This window comes from Anopheles cruzii, chromosome 2, assembly GCF_943734635.1.
Source record: "Anopheles cruzii chromosome 2, idAnoCruzAS_RS32_06, whole genome shotgun sequence".
NCBI classification, from domain to species: domain Eukaryota; kingdom Metazoa; phylum Arthropoda; class Insecta; order Diptera; family Culicidae; genus Anopheles; species Anopheles cruzii.
Genome location: NC_069144.1, coordinates 52441881 through 52468733, shown reverse-complemented (window position 1 = coordinate 52468733; position 26853 = coordinate 52441881). Strand labels below are relative to the sequence as shown.

The window sequence follows — 26853 nt, the reverse complement described above, 5'->3', positions numbered from 1 at the left end:
GAAAGACATTCTTTTCTCGGAAGATGCCACTTTGTGACTGCGAAACATCGGAAGTTGCGCAACGTTCGGACCAGTGCCAACGTTAAATTTGCAAAAACATTTGCAAGTAAATCCGCTCCGCAACGCAGATTTATACGCGGGGTGAACGCCGTGAATGGACCCCGCGGATGGAAGCGGGTGGTGAAGCCCATTATCATCCCCACCGTACTTGGCAACAAGCGTCTTGGCGCCCGTCCATTGAGCCGGCCACTTTAGAGAAGGTCCCGCCGGCCATTTGACACTTGTCCATTGCGGCGCGGCGAACGTGCCGGGCGCCTTGCGCCGGGCACCATCCTTCATCGGAGCGGCCCAGGGACACACACACACACGTGGGGGGCGCGGAGAGATAAGGGATCGATCGAGAGCCCGAGCCTCTCGAGAGTCCGTAAGATGCGCGCCCGGGAAGGAAGCACAACACAATGGCCGCGGCCGGTCAAAGTGGTTACCGACGGTCGGCCGATCTGCGATCTGCGATCTGCCCGTTGTGAGAGAGAGAGAGTGAGAAACAGTGGCCTCTAGGACGTCGAGTGCGTCGTCCCGGTCCCGATGGTCGCACCAAGATTGCGCACCGTCCTGTGAGTGGCTGGCTGCCGGGTGGGTGCTAACTACGCGGGGCCATCACAGCGCCTAGGCCAGGCGGTCTGCGCCCATACCCTATCCGATGGGAATTGAAATCATTAATCAATCGTCGCCGGCCGGGCCGGGCCACCGAACCCGATCGCGAAGGCAGAGAGCCCAGGGCCGCGGCGCAGGGCGCCTCCGCTCAGAAGATTGCGCAGCCAGATAAGGACCTCGAAAGGGTCAAACTGAAATTACTCTGCGCCGCGCGCCCGCTACTGAGGCGCAGCTGATGCTGCCGGTGCCGCTCGGCTAGAGCGAGGCCCTATCTACGTCTCGGCATCGAGCCCTGGCATCGCTGGATGCTGGATGCTGATGGCGGATGGTTTCACTTTTTTTGCGTTGCCTTTGTGCTGTCCCCGACCCCCGGTGCAGGAGTGACGGCGGGGGCGGTGGTCAGCATAATTGCGCGCGGGGATATTGTTTTTTGCTGCCGCCTAAATGAATTCATACTGTGAGAAAATTTAATGAAACAATAGCTTTCCAGTGGCGGGCGGACGGTTCTCCGCCCCGACAGGCAGCGATCGTTCGGGAAAATCTTGGCCCAGCACCCAGCATAAACTGTGTGCCCTTTTATTTGGACCAAATCATCGTTAAGTGGTAAGCGTTAAGCAGCATCACAAGACCTCGACGCACATAAAGCCTTTAACCGTTTGTAAGTTATTTAATTTTGTGCGAGAAAGAAAGCAAATTTCTATTCGGACAACACAACTAGCATTAAGCAACTATTCTTCTGACTTGCTAGCCCCGTTTTTGCTACCGTTGGCTTACGGTTCCTATCGCCCTTATGGGCAGCAATTTTGACACACTAATTGTGCACTTTTCTGCTCGCTCTCTTCATCGCCAGTGCCGGCGCCAGCGCAGAGCCGGGCGATGCTATCGATAATGGGCGCCAATTATGTTATCATTAGCGAGAGAGCGAGAGTGATCCTTTCACTCCCGACGGCAGCCTCGGCAGCCGGTATGCCGATCCTGACCGTACTAGCACTAGTGGCAGTAGTAGCCGAGTGGCTGACGCTGAGCCCATTTATCACACACCCGCAGTGACGAGATGGCGTGATAATCGTGCCCGTCAGTAAGCGAGTTAGACGCCGTCATCGACGTTCCTCGTAGTGGGCAGATGAGCACTACACGACGGTGATAAAAAGGTGCTAGCTCGCATGTGGCCGCACCCCTCATCTGTGAAACGGTATCTTTGGTTGGGTTGGTCGCTCGGACATTCAAGTGGAATCAAGAAGAGGCCATTAGAGAGGGGGCGGCGATGAATTCTTGGCGCGTTGGCGATTAATCGAGTCACACGGTTGTGTGTGTCGTGGTTTGCGCCCGTATTATAAGACTGGTTCCTTGTATTTTCACAAGTTAATTTATTTACAAATAATGGAGGGTACTTCGCGCGGCATGTTTGGAAAGTTTTAATGCATCCACCGTATAGTCCGGACCTTGCCCTAAACGGTTGACAACTTTTTCGCGCATTACAAATTTTCCTAAGTGATGAAAAACTGAGATCAAAAAAGGATTGTGAAAACGGATTGCTCGAGTTTTTCACCTATAACGACTAAGCCTTCTACAAGAAAGGCATTATGAAGGTATTTTTAAAAAAGGCAACCAATTTTTCGACAAATTGGTGCATATTTAACGAAAATCGGACAATTGAAAGCACCTTAAATAAAGTTTTGAAGATCACGCAAAAAACGTCCATGACTTTTTAGCCAGCCTTATTTTTGTTGAGTTCAGAAAGATTTCACAAGATTTTTGTTGAGTTGAGAGAAGATTGACGCGTCAGTCACGTGCTCGTTCACGCATTAATCAAATTGCATTATGCATCGGAACACTGCACATTGCATAATTTAACAAAGTTTCGTGTAGTTCATTTCTTACCATAAAAGGGTCTGAAAAGACTAAATGAAGAGTTCAATACGACATACTCAAAAAGTACTCAAAAGTCACAAAAAGCGAACACTCCCGGAGCAACTAGATCCGAATTGGTCCTTTGAGGGTGTCGATTTAATAAACACGGCCCTTGCTTAAGATATGCGATCGATAAAAATGTGGCAACAGCTCGCTTACGCCAAGGGTTCGTTTTCATGGTTGATAGTTTCTTAAACTGTGCCATTCTTTTGTAGCGGAACCCGAACCAGATCAGTCCGCCCTGGTTTGTGGCAGGCTTAATTTCGTAGCATAATAATCATAGTGATGATCATAATCAGTGGCGGCGGCATCAGCTGCTGCAATCACGAACCGATCGCGCATTCCTTTCGCCCGCCACAGCGCCCCATTGTTATCTTGGCTGGTTTCTTTGTCCTCTGCGACGTTATGCTGCAGCATCTCCCACAACCGCCCGGCCAGAGCCGTCCATTTTTCTCGGTGACGTAGTCGGTCCCCGACGGCGGAGGCGGCGGCCGGTTCCATTGCGTTATGCAGCGATCTTCGTCGTCCATTGAACTGATTTCACTTTTCATTGTCACATCGAGCGAGCGCCGCCGCCTTTCTTCGCGGTCGCCCGCGGCTTTGTTCTGCCCGGCCATTTCTTCGCCCTTTCTTTGTTCCAGAAACCGTCAAGAAGCGCGGGGCGCGGGTTTTTACGGCAATTTGGAGCGCGAGATCGCGGACCGTGGACCGGGAAAAATGATTCCGGTGAACAGTTGGTCCACTTCTTGGTCCGCTCAGCCATTGACGGGTTTACTATTATGTCGAAATCGGGCACGATAACGGTGAATCGGTTGACACTGATTTGCATTTCCATAGCGACACGCCTTTCGGACCGGCTCAATCAACGACGCGGGTTTTGAGCGTTCTGAATGCTTCCCCAATCAGGAGACCAGCGACCAGCGATGAAGCTCACAATTAGTGGCCCATTTGTACACCACGACTTTGACGGTCGAGCCGGTAAAGTATCATGGAATAGAGTGTCAAAACCCAGCACACGACTCGTGCGAACGTCAAACGTCTTACAGGATAGAATTAAACCCAATTTCTTCTTCTTGTCCGGTACGACAAATGACGGCCGGCGGTCTTGACGGATTTAGAGAATACAACCCAGGGGCCATCTGCGTGACAACAACGAGTGTTACCGACGCGCTCTGCTAACGGGGCCAATATTTCGCCCAATTTAAGCTAACAAAACGAGCTACCGACCCACCAGAAATTACCGAAAAGTTAGTGAATTGTTTCCATCAACTTGTGTCGCTTTCCGAAAGTCTCGCATGGCACAAACTGGGAGAAAGTGAGAAAAGGTACCGTCCATTATGCCCTACGGAGGTGGCCACGCTGTAATGCTCGTTACGATGGAACCATTTTGAGGTTAACCCACCTCCTGGCTGCATCGGCGAATTGATGCTGGAAAATGTGAACGTCGGTTACCGGAAGGGTTCATATTTTCGGGGACGGCTAAATTACACACCGCACGGGACGCGTATGCTGGATCCGCTGGTGACACCGTTGACATAGAGGGACACGATAATGGCGCACGCCGGTCACTGAAGCGTCACATTTCGCGTGCTTTTCTTACTATTTAATGCTTCGATGCTACGGAGGTAATTGGACAAAGTACTTTCTTGGGATCCCGGTGTCCAGTGAAAGTGGTCCGGTGGCCGATGGGGACAGTTTTGAAAATTCGAAAATTAACCGTTTTCAGATATGACACGTTACCGATGTACTGGGCTTTCTCTCTGTGTGTCCACTGTAACGAAGCAAGCTACTGAAATTCGGTGGCAACTGAATTAGCTATTATTAATCTGCGTGATTTATGTGAGGCCTTTACCCGGCATCGTTAGCTAAAGGTGTGCCACATTAACTCCCGGATTGGCCCAAAAAAAATGTGGGGATGGCAGTAATTTCTTCATTCTGGTGGCCCCCTCTGGCCCCAATTGAGTTATTGCCACACCACAATCTCTCACAAATACTCACGTCCGTGTATCAATAACCCGAGGCCCGTCCGCCCGGGGGTTCCCCGTCCCGAGACGTGAAGCGAAAACATGAAAAATCGACATTTTGTCTCGTAAACGATGGCAAATAAAGGCCCCAAAAACGAGAGCATAGCCGAGGACCGGGACCGAACATTCCATTCCCGCGTCCATTCCGGCCCCGAAATTCCAATCCCCGATCCCGCGCTGATTTCGGAGAGCGGCGACTGCTGACCACAAAACGTGAGCCGGTGGTGTGGCCAATGCGGGGCGGGCATGCTGGCCGTGGCTTCTCCTCGTGCGTTTGGTATTCGTTGCGGATTTGGATCATAAAGGAAAAAAAAATAAAAGCCTTACCTCGATTTATGAAACAAATTGCTCGCTATTAGCATGCCCCGGTCGGCCCCAAACCGCACGAAACCGCATTCGGGAAGGAACACCCCATACAGAGTATAATATAGTTCGGGAGGGCTTGACGGACAGATCAACTTCCTGACCTACAATCCACCGGCAAGACAAGGAAATGACACAAAACTGTCAAGAGTGTTCCCCACCGGCAGCTGACCGGCAAAATGGATCCAGACCTTCACTCGGGCCGAGCGCAATCCGCTGCGGATCCGCGAGGTAATTTAATATCAATGCCAGAACAGCCCATGTCGAGACGGGATGTCGAGTGGGTAAGCATGGAGCGCCATCAGCTCAATCACAGTCCGTCAGACCCAGGCCAGTACAAAGGTCTCGCTCGTGTGTAGGCCAGCCTTTCCACGTAATCAGCTTAAGCAAACGCGAGCCATCTTTCTTACGAGATCAGCCCAAGTGCGAATCGAGTTCCCGTTCCCGCCAAGGTGGAATCTCCAAGCCATCCAAGCCGAACGAAGTCGAGTTTTTATGGTTCCCTGCCTAGCCGGGATACCCGACAGGGAAAAAACGCTGCTGCCTTCCTTTCACTGTCTGTCTTAAGAGTACCGGCTCCGGCTCCGAAAAAGGGCGCTACATCGCACGCCCTTTTCTGTTGGCTTGTTAGCGAGTAAGTTATTGCGCCATAAACACGTGAGTTTTATCGTGAGAAAAGCGCACACGCGACCGCGTGTCACGTACCGCGCAGACGGACGACCCTCGCTCTCTATCTCTCCCTGCCTACCTCCCCTTTGTCGCCGGGTGGGTGGCTGTTGGGTCGACTGGGGTGGCATCGGCGAGATAGATGGATGGATGACTTTCGTCACCTTCGAATCGCGACGATCTCTCCCGGACGACGATAAGCGTTTCTTTCGTACCTCTCAAGTCGTCACCACGTGTGACGGTGCCGTGTTTGTTGCTGCATGATCATGACGATGATGGTTTTACTTCCCACACACGTCCGTGAAAAGTGTACCGACGGCGGTTACCGGTCGTTGGACCGTTGAACCCCTTTTAGTTTCAATCCCACCACCCCAACGCCCAAAACATGGCGATAATGGCGCACTTTCCAGCCGGCACTTGAAGCGCACGCGTTTTATTGGTTCATGTTTTGGGTGATGTACTGGCCGACCGTATGACGCACGGCTGACAGCGTTGTTGGCGGTTTTACCAATTGTAAGCCACAATGTTTTTCCAGGTAGCCATTAAAGCTCCCATGAGTGAGGTCGCGCAATACACCGTTGGACTTGGACTCCCAGCAGTAGGAAGTGGTACGACAGGGAGCTCTGTGGGTTCGCAACTCGTTGACAAAGCTTACAGCAAGGTAACGACGGGATAATAACGGGAGGGTGGCTGGCTGGGCAAATGTTTACTCGACTCTACCTCCCGATCAGATTGAACTCCACCATAGGGCCCTGCATTAACAGCCTGTACCAAACAAAGCTTCGTTAAGGATCTAGGGACCTAAAAACTATCTTTGCAACGAAATATTGCTTAGGGAAAAAAAACCCGCACCATTTAGAACCCGTAAGAAAACATTGCCCAATATGAGTTGCGCAAATTAAAATGTCTCTGACTCCGTGGCTCCGACGCGTTCTCGGCGTAACAAGACACTGCGGTCCGCACTGTTGCTCATCTTCAGTCGTCGGAACAATGAGGCGGCGAATGGGCTGACGTGTCGACGAACGTGACACCGGCGTGCAATCGTTGTTCATTCGCCGTGCAAACCAAACACCGCGGCACGGCTTCACTTCAGGAGCCTTCACTTGCCAAAGGGCCGTGCCAAGTGCCAAGAGTGTCGAATGCAGCGTTTCGCGGTTGCTCTTACGTCCATTTAGTTCGTACTCCTCGCCTTAGTCCGCGCTTTCGGTCAACGGCAAGGTGCCAGGCCGGGGCCCACGGGTGCCGTCCTCCACACTTGAAACAAGAACCATTTACAGCTCATTAACCGCCACGCATTTGCACACGGCCACGGCGCTTTTGCCTTTTACGAGCTTCCGCCCCGCTAGGAAGGACAGACAGGGACCGGGCACGCCACCGGAGTCAGCCACCAGATGAAAGACTGGGCACTTGGCTGCTTCAAGCTCCCGTACGGCTAAGTTCTTCCGGATTTACATAGACCGGCGCGGTTATGCAAACACACGCGCTCCGGAACGGGTTCCTGGCGGGTTCCATTCAGAGTGCCGCCCGGTGGCCGCCATGTGCATCCGGTGCTCGGTTGCCAAGTGTCGTAACTTCCTGCAACTGGCTGCTCCCGTGGGACACACCTAATGGGCGAAACCTGGACGAAGGAAGCATTTAATTACATTCGATGACCGCGCGGCGAGCTTAGAACGCTCGAGATGCCGTTACCCATCGGCAACCCAACCCAGTGCGATGCCCAGAAAGCAATGGCGGAACTCGTAAATATGTGATATGTGATGTCAAACCGCTGGCTGAAACTCTAGTTGTTACGTTTGGTACCCAACAAGTCGCTTTTTGTTGCGACGCCGAGCTGTCGCATAAAAAGAACTCCAGACACATTGTAACCGTCGCGTCGTTGAGCCTTTCTAACGGAAATCCAAGCCTCTCGGACGACGCCAGCCCGGTGTGCAGCAGGTGTAAAATGTATGCAAATCATCATCTATATGCGTGCCATATTTTGCATAACTGTGTGTCATATGGTGTACGGCGGCGGGCGATTGTGCTCCGGTATTTGGCACATGCTGTCGATGCCTCCGTCTGGCAACGGACAGCCTTCATACCGCTGCGCTGTCGAAACCAATAAATGGAACGCCCGAGTGCGTGGCAGACATGAGTTTTTTTGAGTGAATGAAATACTGAACGCATTCCTGTCTAGCGTTCGCTAGAGCACGCGCAAAAGAAGGACCTCAGCATGGGGCTGGAATTGATAATGTTTAAAGAAAAATACTGTTTTACGACTGGTTGGATATGATGGTGCAGGGTCACAGGGTGCAGTGCAAGGTGACATTTATCCCAATCGATCACGGCACAATGCACCCATACGTGGGACACTAATCGCCTCGTCGTCGTCGATGACTCGTCGGCGACAAGCTACTCCTTCAGGTGTCGGGTGGTTTGATATGGCAGCCGTCGCAACGTGGCCATGTCGTCCCGTGACGGCGAGCAACGTTCACGTCATTATTTTCTGCAGCACCAGACGATGAATGTTGAAATATTTATGCAAATACAGGGTCGACGCCGAGTCTATATCGTGGGGCCGAAACCTATGGTGAAAAACTCCGACAACGGGTATATAAAAATATTTAATGATTTTTCGCGATTTTACTTCTCGTTCCAGTCCAGTCCAGAGGCAGCGAAAGCAAATACGCGGTGACGTGGTGTGCAGTAAGTATAAAACAAATACATATTTAATGACCCGTCAGCAGGGCGTCCCGTGGAGTGTCAGAGGAATAAATATGAGTTGTATCTTTATGTTGCCGTTTGCCGAGATTACTCATGTCAGTTGCAAACCACGGAACTGGGGCCTGCCTTTGACAGGAGCCAGTGATAATCGATACGTTTTTTTCGCCCTTTTTGCATAAAGGTCACAACGTCCACTGAACTGCAGAGGGAACGTTACAAAATCTGCTGCACTGTGGATGTCATTTCAGTCGATAGACTGTGCTTCACAAAAAATGCGCGATTCTTTGGAAGTGCATTGTGCATTCTTTGCGGTGATGAATTGTACAGATGTGTTCAGGCAGAATTTGCTCTGGAACTGATAATAGCTTCGTCCAATTTGTGCAAAATGACCGCTTGAATGGATTACTGGTGGCTAGAGGCATTCCCAGTCCATTAAAAGAAAAGAACGTCAAAAGTTCGAACGTAATACTGTGACAACAATATCTTTAACTGAAGTATCACAAAAAGCTATCGGTGAGTTTAGAAGAAGTTAAGTTGAGACTATTAGGGGAATAATCTTCAGCATCATCTAAAGTGGTTCGGAATGTGAAGTTGCAAATCGAAGGAAATCCTAGATTAAGCGCCAAAGAAACTGAAATGACCAGCGAACATTTTTCCAGCAACATTGTGTTCCCTTCTGAGCCATTCATAAACTAACCAAATAATCGGGTTTAGTTAACCCAACGTGAAACGAGTACCAAATTCTTCTGATGACAACCAGAACCAATTTTTTATCCCAAGTAATGGTTCAAGCAACAGTGAGTTCCGATAGCACTTCCCTTCATTTAGTCCAGACGATGGCGCTTCAATTACCCTCATGCAAATCCCATGAATATCTGGCCCATTTTGAAGCAAAAAGTAAGGACAAAACTGTTCGCGTGAAGTACCACGTACCGCTCAGTTTTCCACAGGAAAAGGCTTGATACGGAGCGAATGATTCTCCAAACCATCGGCGCAAGCTAAACTCGCCCTAAGCTCACCATTCGAGTCGGACTATTCCAATAGCAATTTGTGTGCGGGCCCGAACCGAACCTCTGTCAGCTCTCCGTAAAAGAGAGCGATGAATTCGCCAGAGACGAATTGATTGTGCGAATGGTGATTACTTATCGTAAATCAGTGGCGCCACCATCTCAATCAGTCAATCAGTCCGGCCACCGACGGCCTGTCCGGATCCGGGTCCGGGTCCGGGCCCCCAAACCGAACTTCTCGCCCTCGCGACGCAAAACTTCATTCGAAACCCTCGGCCCATCACGCAGCGGACGCATCAATTCGCTCCAATTTATTCAACTCCCGAACCCGGTCGGCTCCCGATCTTCCCATGGCCATGGTTCCCGGCAGCGCTGCTACCGGGACGAACCTGGGCCCGAAACGAAGTTTCGGTTTCGCCTGGCTTTAAACGGGTGTTTTGCATGAAATCGAGTCGTGGCGTGGGTCGGGACAGGAGCGGGAGTCCAACACGGATTATACCGTGACCCAGCCCAAGGCGGTGCGTAACGAAACGTGTACGCGTCGGCACACACGTGCGTGCAGCGCCGTCACGTCCGCGGCCTTCGACTTCGACGCTGGGCTCAACTCGTGTGCATTCCAAGAAAGGGCCCCCGACGGCCGGCTGCTGTTCAGATTCTCGCACGAACCGAACCGGATTCCATTTTGTTTCGCCAGCCGTTTCGGAGGCCGTTCCTAAAATGCCGCCCGCTTTCTTCCGGTGGCCAAGAGTCAGCTAAACAATCAGAAACAAGGCGAAGGATCTCACACCCATAATTGAATGCAATGTATCCTACCCGTGCCGACTGATGCTGATGATGGTTGTTGTTGTTCGAGGATGTTGTTGGTTTTGTGGCCACCACCACCGGGGCCTTCGGTTGGGTTTGCTCACTTTACGCGAAATTAATAATAATACACCTCGGTGGCCGCCTTGGTGGTGCATGGGCCATTTCTTCCTTGTTTCCTCGACGCGGCCGCGGAATCGAAGGTGCGAGGTATTTAGAAAATGTTGTTAGAAGAAATCGGTAACCATCAATCAATCAATCAATCAATCAGCTGCTAGGGAAACGTGGCCGCGGTAAAGTTCGCGAGCCGCAGCGCGGCTGTTTCTTCCGCGAACCGCGGAGAAAGAAGGAAACGAAAACAAAAAGGAAAGGAAAGGTCCACCCGGTGGCCATCGGGAAGGGTTTATGATTCATGCTTTAACACGTTTTCGATTTGTTCGCCCACCGCTTTTGTTGGTTTATTCCTATTCTCCCGCGCCCTCTCTCGCAGTTCCAAACGAAACCCCCTTCTCACGATGGGCCCGAACTAATGGGGCAGGGTGCGGCCCGTGTGATGATTGAATCCCGCCCGACCGCCCACCGCCCAACAGGTCGGAGAAGAAGGTCTTAATCTTAACCTTGTTTCTTTCACCGTGTGTTTCTTTTCCGCCGGCCACTCGAGGGCTCCGATAAAGAGGCTAACGGGAACAACAGCCCGCCCCGTAACAGCGTAGTCACCGGTGTCGGGGTCAACCGGCTGTGTGGTGCAAGCAAGCGTCCTGCCCACCATGTCCCACCCGGGTTGGCCCATCTTGTTCATCATTCATCATATGCAACCAGCCGCGGCAAAAAAGCCGCGGAACTATCTTGGCGCAGCGAAAGAAAAATTAGCAGATACCTCCCCGGTTTCGCAAACTCATCGCCCACCGCGCGCCCCGGGCAGGGCGGCCAGGACCCGGCAGGTGCCCGGCCGGCCGGCGGAAGTGTTAGCGTGGAATGTGACATCAGATTACAACTAGCACCTCGGTGCCTGGGACCGGCGGAGACACAACGGCGCATAACGCAAAAGTGCCAACATTACACCGTGTTCCGAAGGTATCCCATTCCGCAGGGACGAGTTGATGAATCGGTGCCATTTCACGTGCTGAGCTCCATCCACCACCGGTACCACCCGGATCATCATCATCGGCGGTGATTGAATTCCTTCCACTGTCCGGACTTCATCAGTGGGCCGTCTTAATTTGGACACTACTTGCAATTCCGAACTGCAACTGGAGCAGTGCTGTGGAGAAGTCTGGATCTACTGCGGGGTCGTAACTCGACCTGAAGGTGGTCACCATTTGTGTATGCCCACCCCATTTCCGTGTAGTTCGGAATCTCCAGCCGAAGCCCCAGTTATGGCACTCGCCGGGGCGCACGCAACGGAGTACAATGGCCCCGGCACCAGGGCAGGGCACTCCACCAGCTGCACTCCACTTATGCCCGGGCGGCCCTCTGAGGCCCTCGTTGCGTTGCAGCATACCTGCACCGTCCCCGCGCACCTGCACGGCGCAATCTGAAATCTGCAAATCCGGATTCAATTTCATCATTACTTAGCAACAGGAAACCATAATGGACATGTTGTGCCGCCGTCACCGCCGCCGCCACCGCCACCGCCAGCTGCTAATGGAGGGCCCGGGGTCTGAAGTGGGCCTGGGCCACCGCCGCGGCCGCGGACGTCGGCGGTGGGAAAAGCTAATGGAAAACGCTCGTTAAATGTTCATGGCTTTTTAACTTTTCCGTTAGTTTCCCGCACGGCCTTTTCGGTGGGGCAGGGGGGTGCGGGGCACACACCCCGGTCGACACCTTGCCACGTTCCCATAATCGTTCCCCCGATAGTATCGTCTTCGGCGCGGCCCGGTGCCGATGTCTTGCGGTTCTTTATTTTGGTCCTAGTGGGCCCGACAACGGGGGCGCTGCCGGGATGAGCTCGGCCGGCCAGCTCAGGAACCAGGCCCCCGGTACGAGGTGCCATTTTTCAATCAGGTTCCGGGTGCCGGTTTTGGAAGATGACAAAACGGATTTGCAACCGGCGCAACAGGAGCGTCGCATGGCGATGGCCTGGTTCGAATTCTGCCGACTGTTGACGTCCCTACTTATCGCGGCACAATGTGCGCACCTAACGTTCCTGGCCGATGTGCAGTGCCAGGCCGCTAACCAGCGATTACCGTCGTCTTCTGTGGAACGCCATTCGGTGGGAAGTCCGGACCGGACTGGCAGCGACGAGCGTTGAATGAAACTCCACAGGACCCCCCGAAACCCCGTGAATCTCCCTGAACCAACCGACTTTTCCGTTTGAAGTTGACAGCAAACCTCTCCATGAACTTCGTACGTGTGCGGGAGGCCTTCTGGGAGGTGGAGATTTGAAGAGCCAATCCTCGACTAGTCCCTGTCAGACCAGGGTACTAGACTGGAGCAGAAACTTGCCCAAAACTAACAGGCAGTCAGCCGGCCGGTAGCCAGAAGCAGTCTGCTGAAGTTGGGGACATCGAAAAACTAACAACGAACTCCGGGCGAGGCAGGTGAATGAATTGGAAGCAAAAGTTCCCAGAGCCCCTCAGCAGGAGCAACATTTCGTGGCTGACTTTGGTGAATCCAGTTACGTCAAATATGCTTCAGCGTTGAGAAGTGTTTTGATTGATGACATAAGGTGGGCTCTCGTCTCACAGGAAAGTCCTCAGCCAACTGAGATTTGTGTCGCATAACGTGACAGGTTGTGTGTCAAAAGTTTCATAATGTGGTTTAATAAGAGTACCCTCAGGTCTGCATCTATTTCGCCGCCTACAAAATTATGCGTGGAATAATATTTATTGTACACACGATGGGTAGTATTAAAAGCAAATTATCTCCTGAATATTGGATTGCTTTTTCATTCCACATTTTTCTTTATGGTAAAACCGAACAACACACAGAGGTAAACCAATGGCAGCACCAATCATGGTGCTCAATCCATTCGACACCATAAGCTACATATTGCTTCCCGATTGGGCTCACGGCTCGATAATGGCGGATTTATGAACAAATAAACATACAATTTTATTTTCGTTTGCTTCCCACCGATTTTCCGGTTTGTTTCGGTGCTCGTGTCCGTGGCACAGCAGCCGGGCGACTCTGGTCCCCACGTCCTGCTAATGGAACGGATGGCTTACGTGGCGTCTGCTATCGTCACTTGCGGTGCTCGGGGCTTAAAACTCCTCGGATCAAAGCCTGCCAGTGCCAGTGCGCCCCTTTGTGGGCTGCATCTGCTTTGCGTTCGCTAGTCCCGGGAACCGGAGCCGGAGGGACCCATTGGGGGCTTGCCCCGACTGTGGTGACAGTATCAATAAGCATAAAACAGTACCCGTGCCCGGTACCGGTTGGCTCAACTGGAATCGGTGACTCGCGTTTAATTGACGGTGAATTTATGTCAAGTACCCGGAGCCCGAGCCCCACGTGGGACTCCGGTCGAGATTAGAAAGAATTACGTCCCGGTTCCCGGGTCGGTTGCAGGCCCCGACTTGGCACATGGGTCTTTTGACTTTCAATTAGAGCGTGATCCCTAATCCTTCGCCTAATGGACGGCATCCCTTAATCGTGCATGTTAACATACGGGTTTACAAGATTCGCTCGTTTCTTGTCCCCACCGAGAGGGACCTTTACCCTTTCGAACCGGGGGATGCTCTCGAAGCAGCTAGCGGTAAATATTGTTACCACCACAAAATTGTGCACCGGAGCGAAACGAATTAAACGCAAATACTCGGGATACCGGGCCGGGAAAATGCGCACCGCAGATGGCAGAATTCGGAAATTAAATATGGTCCGCATTCGCACACGCTCGGCTTTGGCTTTTCGCCGGATTATGGTCGGTTGGTTTGCCATCACAAATTGCCTTTCGATGCCTCGGGTTTTTTTTAGCGAGGATGCCAAAGAAGCGATCCCCGAAGCGAGTGGACCCCGGACGGGAAGCGCGCGAATAGTTTCGTAATCGCAAATTGATGGTGGTGTTTTCACGAACCCAACGATGATGATGCCACCATCATCATCATCATGATGATGGTCGGTCGATGCACACTCACCTGCATCGCCGGTGTTTCGCCGGGGGCCATCAACAACCCCGTTGCCATTTGACCAGGGCCTTTCCACAAGGCAGCACTGCGGGATGCGAGCCATCGAACACTTACGGTGTAACGAATGAGTTGGCGCGTATTTACGAGTATTGTTATTAAACTCGAAATATCTGAACCCCCCCAGCGGGCGGCCAAGTGGCCTCCATGAGTCCGTCCATTAGCCGGTAAAGTGTGCCCATCGAGCCGCGACGGGAGCGCCCCGCGGCGAACGAGTACTCCGTATCGGCACTCGTATCGACGACGCCATTTTGCATCCCAAAAACAGACCAAAGGAGTGAAGTAGCTAACCGGCTGTCACATCCTCGGAGGGCCCGAAAATTGTTCGCGCCACTTTCGCAACGGCACCGACACCCTTAGACTGAAAGGTGACCTCTTCAAGATGTCACCAATTTATGGGACGATGTTGGCGTAAAGTTTGCCGTAACGCTCGTCGGAGGCTGTTATTGTCACTGACAACTTTTAAAGCATATCTTCCAACCAATTCCCAAATGTTTTCCATCCCAATCGCCGAATGTTAAACAATAAATTCTTGTGCCCCGACAGTCTGCGATGGTCTCGGTGTCCTTTTGTGCCGTAATATTGGTTGAAATTCAGCCGCTCGGAGCTTTTGCTGTTGTAGGACCCCTGGTCGACTCCGGTGAAGATGAAGCAGAGACCAGCATACGCCATAACGTAAGCGCGAAACACCACTGCGCAATCCCGGCCTGTGTTCCAATAATTTGTAATAAAGAGGGTTTTTTTTTCGACCTTCCTGTGGTCGGCTGCCTTCGTCCTGTGAATGGCTCATCAGCACCCCGGGAGCCTTCGGCAGGGTGTCGCATTGCAAAAAAGTGTCACGCACCGTTACCGATCCTAGTACAACGACCGTTGAAGATGACACTACCAGAACGGCAACTACTGCGTAGAGCTCCCCCATGTGTTTGTGTGTGTATGTGAGGTTGTGTGTGTGTGCTAACCTAACTGGCCCCAAGCAAAATCGGAAGTTAAACAAGTTAGAATGGGTAAAAAATGACATTCTCCCATTCCGTTGTTCGATTCTTTCGGCCCACCCGGGCGATCCCTGTCGAGAATCTTTCCCTGACACCGCCGGGAGGCCCCCATCTAAGAACCCACCGGGGGGGTCAGATGGGACGCGCAAGAATGGAAGAAAAATTGGCTACCAAGACACACCAACAGCACAGGACAGAACGGCCGGAGGACGCCCGGCAGAAGAAGCGATACATAAAGTAGTATGATTTATGATGCTGCCGCCATGGACCACGGCTGCTAGCGCTTCTTCGGGACCCACAGACCGCCAGGGGCCAACGGTAGAAAGGCGGAGAAAAAATATATGTTAACGAATGTCAAATGCGGTGGCTCAATTTTCCATCAACCCCAGCCAGCCAGCCAGACCACCGTGGAGCCGGCTTCCTCCCGGGAATTGGTGGCATCCGCAATTTGCAGTAAACACGTGCGCCACCTTGCGGCCCGACACGCGAGATACACCCCAGAGCCTTCGCCCAGCCCCGCAGAAGGGCAAAGTTTTCCCCCGGGGGGGTGTTTTCCGCGACTCGGTTTATAGTAATTTGTCATAATTTAGCCCATCACTTCGAGGACCCATCGAATCTTCGCCGGGACCCTTAGCCGGGCCGCGAGCGCGCCCGTGCGAGCGCATCGTGGGCAGGTTTCGTTTGGTTTACTAATTAGTTCCACCGAAATGGGCCGAACGAGGGCCCTCGACGGAGCCTCATCGATGATAAACTCCGTCGTCGTCATCATTACCGCCAGCCAGCCAGCGATTTGCCTGATGAAGTGCGCAAAACAAGACGTCACATATTTGCTAATCGTCTCTCGCTTGCTCTCGCTCTTTCTCTCTCTCTCTGTGGTCGCAACCACAAATGATCTCCGGGAAACCCTAGAGCTCCTACAGTGCTGGAAGTGCTCGAGTGTCCCATCCTGTTGGCGGCCGCAATAGTCACCGGCAGTAATCAACCTGTGGCGCTGACCAGCCTCCGGTGGCCTTGTCGGGGCCACCGGTAATGAAGATGGCCGAAGGTATTGACTTTCTCGTTTTCTAATAACAACAACCGAACGACGAAGACGGCAGTGGCCACCGCCGTCGTCTCCGGTACTTTTCGTCTGCCTCAATCCGAGTGGCCCGTGGCTAGTGCCTGGCCGGTCAAGCGTTAACTGGCCGGTGACCGTCAAGCGTCAAGCTAATGGGCTTCGGGGCCCAAAATTGGTTCAAGTGTTTGCGTTACGGGCGAAATCGGCCGGGGACCCCGGCCCGCCCCGGGGCTGTAATTATCGAAACAGTGCTGAGGCCACGCGCACCTCTTGAAGCAGAATCCAGCATCCAAGGACGCGTGGTTAGGCGAGTGTATGTGTGCACCTGCTACTGGGCGGACTGGGTTTGCTCGTCGTGGAACACTTTCCAGGTGAAAATTGAGGGGTGAAATGAAATTTCGCCATTACAAGCAAACAGTAGAACTGGACCCAACAGAGTTGGCTCGAGGACAGGGAAACGCATTTCTTGTGCCGAATGGATTGTGAGCCACGCATTTGGTCTCTGGACATCTGGTCCTAGCTACGACTTAGAGAATACACAAGAGTGATCTTTTTAGGATTGAAACTGTTTGTGAAGCGAGATTAGTTGAGATTAATTATTGGAGTGTCTGTCAAACGTCAAACTTGTCAAAAATTCTGATCCCTCAGAAGTTTGTTGATCCACAGCAGCATTGTCTACGTTCTGATTGCCTGGGACTGGGATGGACTTTGTCGTTCATGAAAGCAGAGAACAGAAATAGAACAAGTCATAATAGAACAAAATTTGGGACGAAAAAATCAATCGGTGACAAGATTCTAGTTAGACTACCTATAAACCGGTCAAGAAGACCTGTGACCTAAACCATTCTAATCCACCCCGGGCGAAGATTAAGCCACTAGAAGTGGTTCACAAATTGCTTACGACCCTCACCAACTAAGGGACCTTTGACAGCCCCGATTAGTCGGTTAACACCAGCACCAAAAGAAGCCCGTTAGCAGCGAGGTGCTAATTCCAGGGATAAATCCCTATTTCCGGCTCCATCTCGAAACGAATCACTTTAAGATTTCATTTAGTAAAACATCTCACCGTCACCCGCCGTCGTGCCCGTAGTAGTCCCGCTGGCTTAAAAGTCATCCAGCCGGCCGACAGCGACAATGATGTCAAGGTGACGAGCGTGCCGCCAGAGGGCCGCCCACTGTTCGAGTCCGGGGTCCGGGCAGCTGGTCCCAGTGGACGGTACGACACCGGCAACCAATTTGGCCGCTGGGCCTACTCTGCATAATTGAATTTCTTCAACTTGTATCGTTTCGTTCGGAGCCTCCCCGGAATGATGGACATCGAGGGCACGGTCACTGAGCTGGAGCTGGAACTCACCTGGAACCAAGCTCGCTAGATCTCACCGGCGCAACGTTTGGATTTCCCCGGCGGCGAAGTGCGATCATTTTCTCGGCCGGAACTTAATTTGCCGAAAGAGTCTGTGATGAACAATAGACGGCGCAGAAGGCACTGGGGGCTGGTCTGCCTGGTGATGATGGCTCGATCGATCTCTAGGGCTGCCGAGGTGGGACGTCGATTAATGAAGATTGCCTCGGCTGTTGACAGTAGCGTCTGCGTGAAAAAATGTCCTTCCAAATGGCAAACATGTGTTCGTCGAGGTCGAGAAATGTTCGTGAACGGATCCCGCAGCGTCCGTTGATATACGGCGACGAAGGCTAGCAAACATACCCCGGGATGGCTCCATTGCCACCGTGTGTCACCGTGAGCCGTGCCGTGCAGATAATCGATTAGTTCTCGACCGCTCGGACTCGTCGGGTTTCAAGAAACCTGTGTAGGTTGGAACGTGCCTAGCATACGGTGTGCGACCGGGTTGGCCGAGAAAGCTGAGGCTTCCACGGTGCTCCAGGGGTTCCGTTACTCGATGCAAATGAAATCGTACTTGCGCACACGCACCGCCGACCGGGTAAGACTGGAAACCCCGGGGGACTATCGGACTGCCAATATCTGCCTGGCCATCGATGTCCGGCTCGTGCTGGTGAAAGTGTTTCGGTTCACTGGCGGCGACTGACCGACCGACAATTTCTTTCACCGTCCAACGAAGCCCACCAAATGACACAAATGGAGGAAGCCTTTCGAGGTTTGTTGTGATGCGCCTGGCGGTGGCCTTCGGTGGGATTCTTGGCCGGGGTACATTTAATTAATCGTATAAATAATTAATCCGGATTGTCTTCGGCCGTAGATGAACTACGCTCGATAATATGTTGGTATTCTGTCGTGATGTTTGACGATAAAAAGTACAAGTCACAGCGTAACCAGTAACACGGACCATAGATTCCAACGGGCAAGATCTGATAAATTCTCCCCTTGCGCCATGTTTATCCCAAACTTCTAACGATGTCTGCCGCCCGGATAATAGATTTTCTGGTTCGTGCACCCGGCTCACGGCTCAATAATTCATTTCCCTGCTCAGTTTCCAATAGCCCCAAGATACACTTGTTTGCTCGTCCGGTGCTCTGCTTTATTGGAAAACTTTCGGACCAATCCCCAGCATTATGCACCCGATCGGAAGGATACTCGTGAAAGGACAAGAATAGTAGCAGCACTCCCGTGCTCCGGCCGACTGGTCCGGGGGTTCGGAATCTGGTCAAGTACGAAGTAAACAGTGTTCCAATAATTCCATCGAACTCGAGAGCTCCAATAAAGCCTTTCTACTGGCTCCGGAGGCCACCGGAACCTGGCCCCTGACAGTTATAAACATCGTACCGCCCCCCGGGAGAAGTTTTGTCTTTGTGTTTTCAATGGGCGCAACAAGTATAACCAGCATCCGCCGTGATTCGGTGAAGTACCCGCACCCGACGGGGCCAGATTCACTGACCGGAACACACCGGCAGACGGCACTTCGGACCATGGACTCTTATTTTCGGAAGCGACCCTTCGGGGTATCAACATTTTTCGGAATCAAGTCCTGGCAATTGATACGGGCCATGATGGGTCAACCCAGTGTGTGTGTGTGCCATGTTTTGGATATCCGAGCTCTCCGATACTCCGAAAAATCGAATGGTATTTTATCAAATTACCGGTCGGTTTGATCAAATTACCGCTTCACATTCCCGAGAACATCGTGCGCATCCATGGTAATTTTTCAACACGTGCACCTCCACAGTCCACAATGATGTTTCCATCGAAAGTCGCCCATTTTTCCGTCAATTACATCGATAGCAAACACAACAATCCTAGGAAATACATCAACCTTACAGTTCTAGGCCGCCGGTCAGCCCGCGAGCAATGGCGCAAAACCGAAAAGCGTCGCATTTGAGCGTGTCGCCCTCCAAAAACCAACATCTGAACCACTCCAGTTCCTTGAGGAGCTACACGTTTTACGAGCTTCCGCTGACCGTTAATTTCTGCGCGCGAGGCCGAGATCGGTCGGGCGTCGCAACAACTTTCGCCACCACCAGCAATTCGGGGCCCATCGTAATTTGCCACTCGGCCAATGGCATTTTGATTGGCAATTAACCTGGCCCGCGACCGAACCGTTTAATGGCCGGTCCGATCGATCCAGGATCCGATATCCGAGGCGGGTTCGGATTCTGTGCGATAGAACATCGCGCTCGCGGCAGAACATCGGCCGAATTTGCATATTCAAATATTTTGTACATTATAACACCCTTCGAGTCCGGGCCGGTTCGTCAATGGTCCCGCGGCGACCTCCGGCTCACCGGGAGCTCCGACAGCATTCCTGGAAAGCCACACGTTACGAATCATCCTGCCGGCGTCGTGGGGAGTGACGCCCAAGGAGTCGGTGGTCACCAAGATAGGCATCTAAAGCCGCGTGTCGCCACAGCGCCTATCCCAGGCGGAGATCCCGAAGGATTGAAATTGAAATTAGCGATTCACCCAACGAAGGCCCAGGGAACACAAAGAACGTAACCGAACCGAGGCGTCGCCGGCGGAAAGTGTTTGTGGCCGCGACGTGAAAGCGACGACAGAACGATTTATGCTCAGGAACACAGCGGCACAGCAACGCCCGTAATCGGGCACGTTGTAAACCAGCCGAGCCAGGCACCCTCTCGATAGCGATTGCTGGAACCAACCCAGGGTGACCCGACCAGTTAGCAGTCCAAATTAGCAGTAAATCATTTCGCTAGCGTTCGGCTTTGGCCAGCGACTAACGGGACGCCGGTTAGGTAGGCGAAAATGGCAGGAAACCGAAAAATCGCCCGCCCCGTTCTCTAATGAATCTGATTTATGCTGAGCGGGGCTTTGCTCCCCCCGCCGGCCTCGAATCCTGATCGACGACGACGGCGACGTGGAAGCTTCGGAGGGGCGAAAATCCCCCGAAAAAAGCAGCTGTTCCACATTGTAAAACAGGGAGCTGGAACTGTTGGGTCCAGGTGGCCCCTCGGGAGTGACCCTCGGAGTGGCCCTTAGAGTACGCCGACGCTTCGACACCCGCCGGTCGCGATCCGGGGGGCAAAACCTTGAATTCGCGCTCTCGGCATCATCGCACCGCAGCGCTAATGAATCTCTTCCTCCTTTCCAAAAACCAAAGAGGTACGACACGCTCCGGCGAAATCTGAAGCGGACTAACCTAGAAAAACCCGAAACAAAACAAATAGTAATGAATTTCCGCCGAAGCTCGTCGACTGTTGTCCACCGAGCCACGGCGACCGAAATATGACTAATATCCGCCCAAATAAGTCTGGTGCTCGGCGTTTGTGGAGCTCGGCGTTTTTGGTCCGGAACTCGCCGAAACTCCGGTGGACCAGCAGATCACGGTGGGCCGCAGTGACCACACCACAGTAATGCAGGCATCTCGCCCTCTCTCTCTTTCTCTCTCTCGCTCTGACTTTCTGTCTCGGTCCTTGTAGGTGAGATACAGCCCTCAATCGAAAGCGTACCGCGGCGGACCTGCCGAATTGGGCCAATTGGTCCGATGTGGTGAATTTTAAATTTCCTCCCAGTGTACCAGTTGGCCCGGAAGGGAAACGGGACCGGACGTGGCGTCGTCCGATGAAAACGAGAGAGAGAAAAACAAAACCGCGGCAGCACGTGACTCTAAGCGTCGCGACATCGACGTCACGCGAGAAAATTCGATGCATTTTTAGCAGCGCCCTCTACCGGTTCGAAAGCGCCGATTCCCGACTCCGGGTTTGACACCACCTCCTGGGCAGTGGGCAAATAATGATGGCACGTCAATGGGTCCAATTACACGGCTCTATACGTGTGTTGTACATACCCGCTGTGGCTGTGGGAATTAATTCCAATTTGGCGAACCAACAAAATGCCGTGTGGCATGTGTGTAAGGGACCGCTTTAACGAGATGATTATTTTACGGTTACGGGCTCATTTTAAAATGTATGCATGCATACTGACAGATCTCCGGTACGTGCGCCGTAATTGCCTCCGGAATATCTACATCCCGGGCGGTCAGTTCTTCGGCTCCGGGATCCGGGAAATCCGATCGCCAGAGGACGACGTAATTATGTCAACCCCCGCCGTGTGCACCCGTTTCAATCAGGCACCGTAGCCGGCCGGGTTGATAAAGTGATCCCAAACGCATGTGTGCATGGCCTCATGCGAAGTAGGCCCTGGTAGGGTTATCTCAATTTATGCACATGTACGTCCGGAATGTGGACACACACGCGAGCGCGCGACGACGCTTCCGTCGGCGGATGCTCTCGGACTCTCGGACTTTTATTAGGTCACCCTACGGTTTCGGTACACACCGGTCCCGAACCCGACCGGGACCATCCATCCGGGTGGACTGGCTGACCGAACCTTTTTTGCATACGGTGCCCTCCGGATTTGAAGCCGGCCGGGATATGAAGATTCGCACGGACCCGACCGAAGAGCGGACCGAGGATCGACGCCACGCTGCTCGTCGAATCGATGGCGAATCTCCGTTATCGAACCTACTTCCGTGGCCCGTCGTCGATTTATCGCTCGGCCCTCGGCCCCTGAGGAACTCCCATCCCTCTCTCCCCCCTGAAGGCGGGATGTGGCACACACCGTGTGGCACCGATCGGCAAACACCTCTGACACACATTTCGTTTGCCCCAACCCAACACACGGCTCCTTTGGGCTGGTGGTACCTACCTTGGTCCTGGTCCCGCACCGACAGAATCTGCGGCTTCTCGCGTGTCCCAGATATCGCAGTTCCTTTCGCTCGTCCCACTACGAGGCGACCATCACGACCCACCGAGCCGGGCCGAGCGATGCGCTTGTACGCATTTATTAATGATTGCATCTGACGGGTCCGGTACTCGCGTCTTCCCCTTCGTCGGAATCCGGTGTGAAGCGCACGGGGCCAATGCGCACGACTCTGCGCAGCCCACGGGCCCTTTATCTTGCGCGCTCCCATATTTACTCATCCTTCGCCCGCGTACGAGTATGTGTCCGGCTTTTCGCGAACCGACGAGCGAAAGGGAAAAGTGCAAGTGCATCTCGGTGGCCAGCATTTACTGCCAATTCGTCATGGGCCATGGGCGTCGTGACAAGCCCTGTGCCTTCCTGGCTCCGTGGTTTCCTGGGGGTGCGGTGTCCGGCCCATCATCACGATCTGTGGTCCGGCGCGATTGGCGATTAATTTTATGTTGCTCCACCGCCGGGCTCACGATCATGATCGTGAGCGTCCCACCGCGCCCGATAATGAACTCGTCTCAGCTCTGTCAGCTCTCGTCAAAGGTCCGTCCGTCAGCTGGGGCGAACAATATTGTTGTTAATCCAGGCTTCGCCTTCTCCCGGGATCTTCATTAGCCGCCGGGGCGACAGGTTGAACTGTAGCCCCCCGCCTGATTGGCATTTCGATATGCCCCCCGAATTAGGCTCGAGCTCGAAAGGGTATTTTAAATGGGCATCACAGCCCGTGAGGTGCATAAATTAAATTAATCTTCCCAAAAAGGTGCCCACGGTCGCGTTCGGTCATTTGAATATTTGAATGTGGTGTGGCCAGCGGTTCATTCAACAATTTCCTTGACGGTCTGTCTTCAGCCAGATCGTAGCGAGATGATCCGAGACCCACGAATCAGTCAGTCAGTTCGTTCGCTTTTTCCTTCCTTTTTTAATATTCAATCAACCCGTCAACCTGGCCGTCATCGGGCCGGAGCCGTAGAGAAAGTATTTTTCAAATCGCTTGGTCGGCCGATTCCAAGACGGCCAGATTGTGACGACGTTGGGGGAACGACGTTGCTATTTGTGCCCCGCATAATTGCAACCTGCCTTGTCGAGGTTGGGTCTTGCGAAACTAGGACATTCCTAAGTCGCTGCGTAGCCACGGATGCTTAATTGGGCCTGGGTGTTAAGCTCGAAGTCCGATAAGCGGTGGATTCGTTAATGCGCATCCCATCGCATTAAGAGGCAGCACCCCTATCAAAGCGCTCGCTTTATGATCCTGGCCATCGATTTCGCTACGGGTTTCTGTCGAGTGGCTAGTCGAGGACCCCGCCACAATCCTCCTAATCAGCCATCAGCGATTTGAGGGAAATTTGTTGATAGTTACGATGGCACCAAGCGGCGGATGGCGGCGCGGCTCTCCCGGTGGACGCACAGAACTAATGACCAATTAACATATCGAATGGTGGATAATTAAACGGGGAAGTGTTTTAAACCGTTTCGCGTGTGATCGAGCGAGCTTTCGAGTTCCACTCGGCGATGGCAATCGATGGCCATCATTCGGTGGCCGTGGTCGATCGATCGGCAAAACCAGAACGTCCTCGAAGAATGACTGGCTTTTGGCGTAAGAATTCGATTTGCCCAAATTGGACGCCACCAAAAGTGGATCGACTTACCGGGCGGGCCTAGGAAGGAAGGTCTTCGGTTGCCGATTCGATAATTAGTGGAGTTTCGTGGAACTGCTTTCTTTGCTGCGGCCACGGCGCAGCACGATATCAATTAGGAGCTCCGTCCCTTCCCGAGGGCTCCGTCGTGTCGTGGCTAGTTTACGAGCCCACAGTGCCCGAGTCCCGAACCAGTTCGACCGCGGGTTGCAAATTATGGTGCACGATCCGGATGCCGCAACGGGCGCAAGGGGAATTCGGACGCTGGAGTTGGGCCGAAAACAAAAACCGAACCCGGCGACTCATCATCATGAAAAATGATCCCAAACCTTGCTCCGTTCGCATAATTATGCTAATTCCGCGTGTGGGGTCCTAGAGGAAATTGATGGGCCATTCCAGGGGGGGGCGGCCGGAGGTCGATCGATTTCAATCGGTTGTTCGATTTTGCATAAAATCGGATCCCCATCGGATCTGGATCGGAAACATCGAACCGGCCCGATCCCGCTGCGAGCCAGATTTTCTGCCACTCCCTCTGCCATCCCGAAGGTGTCCTTCCTGTCCGAGCCGGAAAACTAATTTCGTCCCACCCGGCCTGGCATCCTGACGGGGACCGGCAGGCAAAATACAAAAAAATCGAGTTAGGAACGGGCGACGCTGTGACTTCTCACGTGGAGTGACTGGATTTTGATTACAATGCGTACCAATCGATAGCAGGGCGGCGTTACACGAGCGGTCGGCTGCAAAGGCCGGGCGATACATTGTCGTCCTGGTAGGTCGAGAGCAATCTTAGCAAATGACGTGTCTCCCGCTGCTAACGGAAGACCACCAGAGTCGACGCAGCAGGACTTCGGCGGGTTGGGTGGCTTCCACACACACACACACGGACGGACCGAATGGACAGAAGAAGAAGCCATGTCCCGGTACGCGGGGAAGCATACCGGAAAGAAAAACATGGAAAAACAATCAAATTCCATACGCTTCCTCCCGGACCACGGGGGCCCCGGATTGTGTCTGCCTCTCGGCTGCCGGGATCCCGATTCTGAGGAGGATGCGAGGGTGTACCGGGCCGTCATTTACACTTGTAGCTACAACATTCCCGGAGCCGGAACGAATGAGCTCGGATGATGGAATCATTCCCCCAAGACCCCAGATACCTGACGTCTACGCTCCCGCTTCGACCTAAACAAACAGACCAACCCTTTGCCGGTCTCGTTGCGCGGAATCGAAGGGAAAGAGGCAGGGCAGTACATGGGCATAACCTTCATAGCCCATCAGCCCATCAGCTGGGAAAGGCGGTCAGGAAGCGCTCCAACTCCGATGCCAACGGCTGGATGGAGATTGAATTACACACTTGTCGCCGGTGTGTGGATAATGTGTGCCGGTTACTGTGTCATCCTCGTCATCCGCGGGGTCTCACCGTTATATCCCTGTGAGCGTGTCTGTGTGCGATACCGGTCATGGTGCTGCTTGGTCCTCGAGTTTTGTGATTATTTTCGGTCCCAGCCCCGTCGTTCCACACGACCTAACCTAGTGCCACGGTTCGGTCGGTTCCGTGGTTAGACTTCGGCCGCGGTTTCCGTTCCGTTTCAGTGGCGCCGCCGAGATGGCCAAAGAACCAGCGCGTTGAGAATCCGAATCCGAACCGAGCGAGCAAAGCTAAAACCTAATCGGAACGAACCGAATCGATGATTGCTGATGGCGAATGCTTTGCTGTCTTTCGCTGTTCCTCACTTCCACAGGCCACCAGCGCGGGTTGTGACGGGTGATTCCTTCGACTGCAACAGCTGCCGCGCCCCCGGACGTCGTCGCACTTTATGCGGCGCTCCAGTGATCTCGCGGTGCAGGCCGCACAACTTGACACTGACGGCGGCTGACACGACGGGCAGGGTGGGAAAAGTTTTACGCCCAACATTAACCGTCCGACCACAAAGACCTGCTGCTGCTCCAGAGAGCACGAGCCGGTTGGTTCTGGTTCAGCATTCTGCAGCGGATGGAATTTGACGCCATATTGACCGACCGTTGCTCTTTCGGGCAACGGAAGGGCCCACAAAGTATCGTTTACGCTCGTCAGCTCAGTTCAGGTCGGCGAAGTTCAGTAGTGCCGACGGTGGCGCTACCTCACAGCAATTGTGAACTAAAGCCTCTACTTTTCTAACTCGGGCCTAAAACATGACATAGGTTAAGGCTAGACAATATCGGGACATATCCGCAACAGATGAACGCAATCGCTGGAAAGATTTCACATCCTAAAAGGAAAGTCATCAAATGTTTGTATTTAACTGCCTAATGGTGTATGTTAGCGGTTCAATTTGATCTGGGGCGAACTATGTCACTCAGGTATCTGAGAGCTTGGCTTGCTTTGAATAACTCCATATGTAGTAGCTTCAGATATCAATCATTTCCATTTTACATTGACAATGGCCACTAATTCTGAGGTTCATCGTTTGATGTTGTCGTGGATTTATATTGTTTTCAGTTGTATAATTTTGATTTGACATTAATAATTATATGCATCTAGGTTGAGATGAGATGCATCAGGGTTTCGCATAGGAATCCAATCAATTCTTGATCTACGGACAAACCGGACAACCGCTCCATTGAGCTTAATACTGTTTTGCCCTCTTTCTGCTTCTAGAAAAGTTGCCAAATAATCTTTAAAAAACGCTGCCAACTAGTAAAGCCCAAGTTAAACAGTAAATTGTACCTTAAAGACGGATCTAGAACGACCCGATGTGGATGAAAAACTTCACCCCGAAGCAGCCTGACACTTCATCACGAACTTTACGGTTCAACTTCGAA

The 26853-nt window shown here is 52.8% G+C and overlaps 1 protein-coding gene across 1 annotated transcript in view; it reads left to right on the top strand.

Moving 5' to 3' along the window:
- Positions 1 to 26853, top strand: part of LOC128268593 (uncharacterized) — a 76053-nt gene that overhangs the window by 32093 nt on the left and 17107 nt on the right. Inside the window, exon 4 of the mRNA XM_053005721.1 lies at positions 8257 to 8303. The gene's annotated coding sequence lies outside the window, so the exon portion shown is untranslated. The remainder of the gene's footprint in view (positions 1 to 8256; positions 8304 to 26853) is intronic.